Genomic DNA, 6,000 nt, shown 5'->3' with positions numbered 1-6,000 from the left:
TGGAACAAAAAAATTAAGAACCTCTGCTCTACAAAGTGGGCCAAGAGGAGGGAGCAGGGGCTGATGTTCATTCAACCTACACGGTCAATTGTGAGCTCCTTCCTCACCCTTCAAAACCATCGTTTCATACAACAGGGCCTGGACCGCAGGGAGTGTTTCTGTATCAAGACATCGTTGCACAACACAATCTGGATATGGCCTGGAATGAAATTAAACGGCAGTTTGGTTACACTTTAATCACCCCAGGCAGATCGAGACGCCGCTGTGATTACGACGAAGGAATCTATATTTATTGTCTTGTGGGGATTTGCATCAGAGATACAGGCTTGTTCCGCCAGGCACCCAATTTATTCATAAAGCCGCAGCAAGGCACTGCAGCTCTAAGTAACTCAGGGGTGCCCTCCTCCTGCCCCACGGAACTGGGAGCCTGGGATGGAGTCCCCTCTGCCCAGGGGGCACTTCTGGTCTTGGCCCTGGTTTGGTGAAGTGGGACAGTACCGTGAGTCCCATCCCCAGGCAATGGGGAGTGCAGGGAGAGGCAGGGGGCAGGCAGAACCAAGTCCTGTTAAATATGGAAGGGGGACAAGTGCAGCCACAAAGCGAGGGCCCCACAGACACTGATAGGAAAGACAAAGATCCACATAAACAGGTCCAGAACCCGGGCCGAAGCTGGCTTCAAAGGCTCTTTAATTATCCTGCCTGTTTCAATCACATGTGACCCATTATTGAAAATGTCTGTCATTGAACAGGTATTTGTGAGATGCCTACACCGTGTCTAGAGACTAGACATGGACTAGAGAAGGGTAGGGACTGGGGAGTGCAGCAACAACAGTGAATAAAACACCAAGGAGGAGGGCACCAAGAAGACTAAGCCACGTGGGTCCCAGCTGGGGACCAGGTCCTCAGATAGTATAAGGAGGACAGAGGCAGAGCCATGCCAGGGCTCCCAAGGGCCTAATAGATTGGGATGGTTGAGAGGTGGCATACAAGGGATATCCATCCAGCCACTCAGCCTAGAGCCCCGTTGATTCCCACCCCACCCGTGGCAATCGGCACCATCTTGAATCAGTGACTCATTCTGGTAGCTCCACGTGGACCATGGAAGAATACTTGCACCCAGGAAAGAGGCAAATATTAAAATCAGCACACCCCACCCCCATGTCTGGAATGGCTGGAATAAAATGAGTTCTGGTCATCTCTAACCATTTTTTAAACAGATTCTGACACTTGGTGTCTTTAGGCCAGCAAGGGGTTTGTTTTAGTCTCCTGGGCTGCTCAAACAAACACCATGAAATGGGTTGGATTAAACAATGGGAATTTATTCACCATGGTTTGAGGCTGGGAAAAAGTCCAAATCAAGGCGTCATCAAGGAGATGCTTACTTCTAGTGTTCTGGGTTGGCTGCTGGCTCTCCGTCACAAGGCAAGGCACATGGCAGCGCCTCGTGGTCTCTCCCTTCTCTTCCAAGTCCCATTGATGTCCAGCCTCTTGCTCTCTGAACTTCACTCCACTTACAAAGGCCTCCAGTAGTAGGATGCAGAGCCATCCTGACTGAGGTAGGGCACACGTTCTTAACTGAAGTAGCCTCATCCAAAGGTCTGACACACAACGGGTTCACACCCACGGGAATGGATTGAATTTTAAGAACATGTTTATCTGGGGCACATAAAGCGGCAAACCACCACAGGGTTCTAATTAAGAAGGAAGCGTTCTAGAAATATATCCCCATTCCCTTGCCAAGGCACGAAGAGAAGGTGCTGTCTCTCCCAGGTTTACAGCTTCCCACAGTGTTGGGGGAAACAAGAATCAATGTAAGCAATCACAAATGTGACCTAACCCTGTGTCTTTCTGCCCCTCTACCTTCCTGTTCTCTATTTCTCTCTCCCTCCCTCCCTCCCTCTCTCCCTCACTCTTACCTCTCTCCCTCTCCCTTCCCAGCTCCCCCTCTCCCTCTTTTTCACACACACAGAACTAACATTTATTGAGTACTTACCATGTGTCAAGCATGATGCTAAATACTTTACATGACCTTATTTATCCCTTTTAGCAATCTAAGAAATCGACCCTGTTTTCATCCTCATTTTATGAAGAAGCTGAATTTCAGAGAGCTCAAGTATTTGAGCTGGTTCCATAGCTGGTAAGAGCAGGATCATCCAATCTGTGCAGGCAGGTCCAGACCTCTGAGCAGTGACCAGGCATCACCATGGGCATATCCAAAAAGGACCTGAGGCCTCATCAGTGTATAGAAAGTCACCAGAAACACAAGCTTTCAAGAACACCCCTCCAAATACACACACACACTATTCTCTTTGCATCTAAGATGTCCTCACAAGGGGACAAAAGAAGGAAAGAAGCAGAGCCACCAGGTCAGAGCCAAGTGCTTCGGGTGACCTGGCACGGTCAGCCACTGCCTTCCAGGGCCCAGCAGTGCTGGACAAACTCCCCTGCCCCGGCAGCTGGCTACCCTCCTGTGAGGACACAGATATTTCCCTGCAGCCAGAGAAGTAATCAGAGCATTTTCTTGTTCCCAGTGGAACAAGGAGCAATGGACCCTACCTCTGGTCCAGCAACCACAGACTCCCAAGGGCTTTGATCCGTGGGGAGACCGAGTGAGGAAGGGATTGATCTGGATGTCTCAGAGATCCATTCTATGTCAGACTTTGTGCCCAGATTCCTACTCCCACACCCTGTAGTTCAGGCTTCTGGGGGGGGGGGGGGGGGCCTCTGTCCATGGAACCAACACTAGCTCTGCCGCCTTAGGTAGTGTCCCTTCTCCAAGCTGTGAGCTCCACCCTCCTCCTCTTGCCTCTGCCTATGGACAGGTAGAGGCCCCATGCCTTGGTGAGCTGGGTCATTTGAAATCATTCACAGAATTATTGGCTAAAGAGGGCTAAACTGGCATGGGGAGCTGGACACTCAAGGCCTCCAGGTCACTGGGGGAGACTGCCCGATCTGTTGTATAGCACTAGATTGTAATTCTAAACACGATGTTCATTATTCCACTGGGTGGATTCTAATTAACTGTCAGAAATGCATTGTTGAGGGGATGATGGATTGTACTGGGGAACCTATTAATACAAATCATTCAGTCCTGCCCATGGGCAGCCCAAGCCCAGAGAAACTGGCTCTGGAAATGCTGAGCTGCAAGCGAGGAGGCCCTTGGTGGCCGTCCCTGGTCAGTGATTAGGAGATGATTAGTGCCACCCCTGCACCTGCAGTGGGCTTGGACATTGGTATTCCAGATCCCACAACTGCAGGACGAGGCGAACGGCTTTGGACAATGTCCACTAAGCAGTGGAAGATGCCCTGCAGCCTGAGGGAGAGGCCCCAGTGAGCAAAACAGAAATGATTCAGGGCAAACACAGAACCTACCTGTGGTTTTGAGGAAACCAGTCACACGAGTACAGGGAAGATGTGGGGTTCACAATGATGGCTGCTCTGTGGGGGTGGACCAGTCACCTGATACACTGTGCAAAAATAGTCCACATTCAGAAAAGTGAGCTATCTCTGCACGTAGCTCTGGAAGGGTGCCTGCTTTGTTTGACACCTGCAGGACTGTGTCCAACTCCAGCCAGTGATTATAAGAGGCATTGGCAAGCCAACCTGAACTCATGCAGGCAGAGACTGCAGTCATGTGACCATGTCATAGACGAATCCCTTAAAGGAACCAAAGGTACTGGGACTCACCTGAGAACGTATTGCCCCAAAGCTAAGACATTAATGATTATTTTGTATCTGTTATTTTATGTACCATTTTTTAAGAAAGAAAAATCTCTGTGAAGTCAGGATAGAGTCATTTATCTGATTTATAGTCTTTATTTTATACTTATTCAGTAAAATTTTTTACTTAATTTGACAATGCTTTCTATCAAGTAAATGTTTTACATGCTATAGAAAGAAAAATATTTGGAAAAATACAGGATTAAGTTAGTCTTCAGTCTTCTGCGCATTCTGAATCTCAGACCCCTGTCTGACTCTGGATTCCAATCTGCTGTGTTTAGGTTTTTCCACCTGACCTTGAGTTGGGGGTGGAGCATCTTTAAAAGAAACTATATTAGAACTAAGCACCCTGGGAGCTCTTAAAATGGTTTTGCCCCATGTGGAGCTGGCCCATGCGCAGTGCTGATGCGCACTCAAGGACTGCCGTGCCATGAAGGGGTGACGAAGGGGTGTCCCCCACATAGGGGAGCCCCACGCGCAAGGAGTATGCCCCACATGCAAGGAGTGCGCCCCCTAAGGAGAGCCACTCAGCGCGAAAGAAAGTGCAGCCTGCCCAGGAATGGTGCTGCACACACAGAGAGCTGACACAACAAGATGATGCAACAAAAAGAAATACAGATTCCCATGCTGCTGACAACAACAGAAGCAGACAAAGAAGATGCAGCAAATAGACACAGAGAACAGACAACTGGGGTGGGGGGGAAGGGGAGAGAAATAAATAAATCTTTTTTAAAAAATAAAATAAAATAAAATGGTTTTGCAACCACACATATCCAGCCTACTTTGGTTTTGTTTTGTTTTATTGTTGAGGTACCAGGAGCCGGGGAATGAACCCAGGACCTCACATGTAGGAAGCTGGCACTCAAACTCTAAGCCACATGGGCTCCCCCTTTTTTCACTTGCTGTTTGTTCCCATCTTCCTTAGGAGGCACCAGGAACTGAACCCGGGGCCTCCCATGTGGGAAGCAGGTGCTCAGCCGCTTGAGCCACATCCGCTCCCCAGTCTATTTTTGACTCCGGTTTTGGGCAACTTGCTAAATGCACCTTATTCTTCCCCACAACAGTATGATTCCTCTAGGATATAGAAAAGTGCTCATGCTGTCTTCTTAGCAGGTCTCTCTCTGCCGTAGACCTCACCTGCAGGTCCTGGTGCTGGTCTTTGGCTGTGTAGGCACTGAGCCCCTCTGAGAAGCTGTGACCTGATCTATTGCAGAGGCACTAAAGTTTCAGGTAGGGCTGCTTTTTAGAATCCACACAAAATAATAAGTAATTACTGAACCTAGGAGCTTGACAGGCATCACTACATTTAATCCTCATGAAAGTTGCAATGGGCTGCAACTGCAGCATTGCCAACTCACAGCTGAGAAAAGTAAGAATCAGAGAAGTTGAGCAACCAGGTCAGGTTATAGTAAGTTAAGGAATAGAGGTAGGACATAACCCCAGATTGTCTGATGGAAGGGGATCTTCACAAGCCACTCGGTGGCCTCTCATCTACAAGCACTTCACAGGCTCATGGCAGAAAAATTCCTAGATTCTGCTACAGGGTATGTTATAAGACAGGGATGCTATAAAATGGGGAGTGCTGGAAGGTATTGGATATTATAGGAGGGGGAAACTGAGAAGGGGAAGGTATGGAATGGGATGGGGACACTGAGATGTGGAATAGTATGAGACAGGGATGTTGTAAGATGGGAGACTTTATAAGATGGGGGATGCTATGAGATGGGGATGCTATGAGATGGGGATGCTATGAGATGGGGATGCTATGGGAAGGGGATGCTATGAGATGGGGATGCTATGAGATGGGGATGCTATGGGAAGGGTATCCTAGGAAATGGCAGATGCCATGTGATGAGGACACTATGAGATGGGAAATGTTATAAAATAGGGGGAAAGATTAGATGGAGGATGCAATGAAAAGGGGAAATCTATGAGATGGGGACATTATGAGATGGGAGAAGCTATGTAATGTGGGACCCTATGAGAGGGCAATGCTATGAGTTGGGAAAGCTATGAGACGGAGATGCTATGAAATGGGGGATTCTATGAAATAAGGAACTTTATGAGATAGGAATGTTATGAGATGGGGAATGCTATGAAATGTGGACACTATGAAATGGAGGACCCTTCAAAATGGGCAAGTTATAAAATGGGAGATGCTATGAGATGGGAAAGCTATGAGGTGGAGATGCTATGAAATGGTGGATGCTATGAGATGGGGAACCCTATGAGATGGGGATGTTATGAGATGGGAGATGTTATAAGATGGGGGATTTTATA

This window comes from Dasypus novemcinctus, chromosome 27, assembly GCF_030445035.2.
Source record: "Dasypus novemcinctus isolate mDasNov1 chromosome 27, mDasNov1.1.hap2, whole genome shotgun sequence".
Taxonomy (NCBI): domain Eukaryota; kingdom Metazoa; phylum Chordata; class Mammalia; order Cingulata; family Dasypodidae; genus Dasypus; species Dasypus novemcinctus.
Note: the sequence above shows the minus strand (reverse complement) of the source record.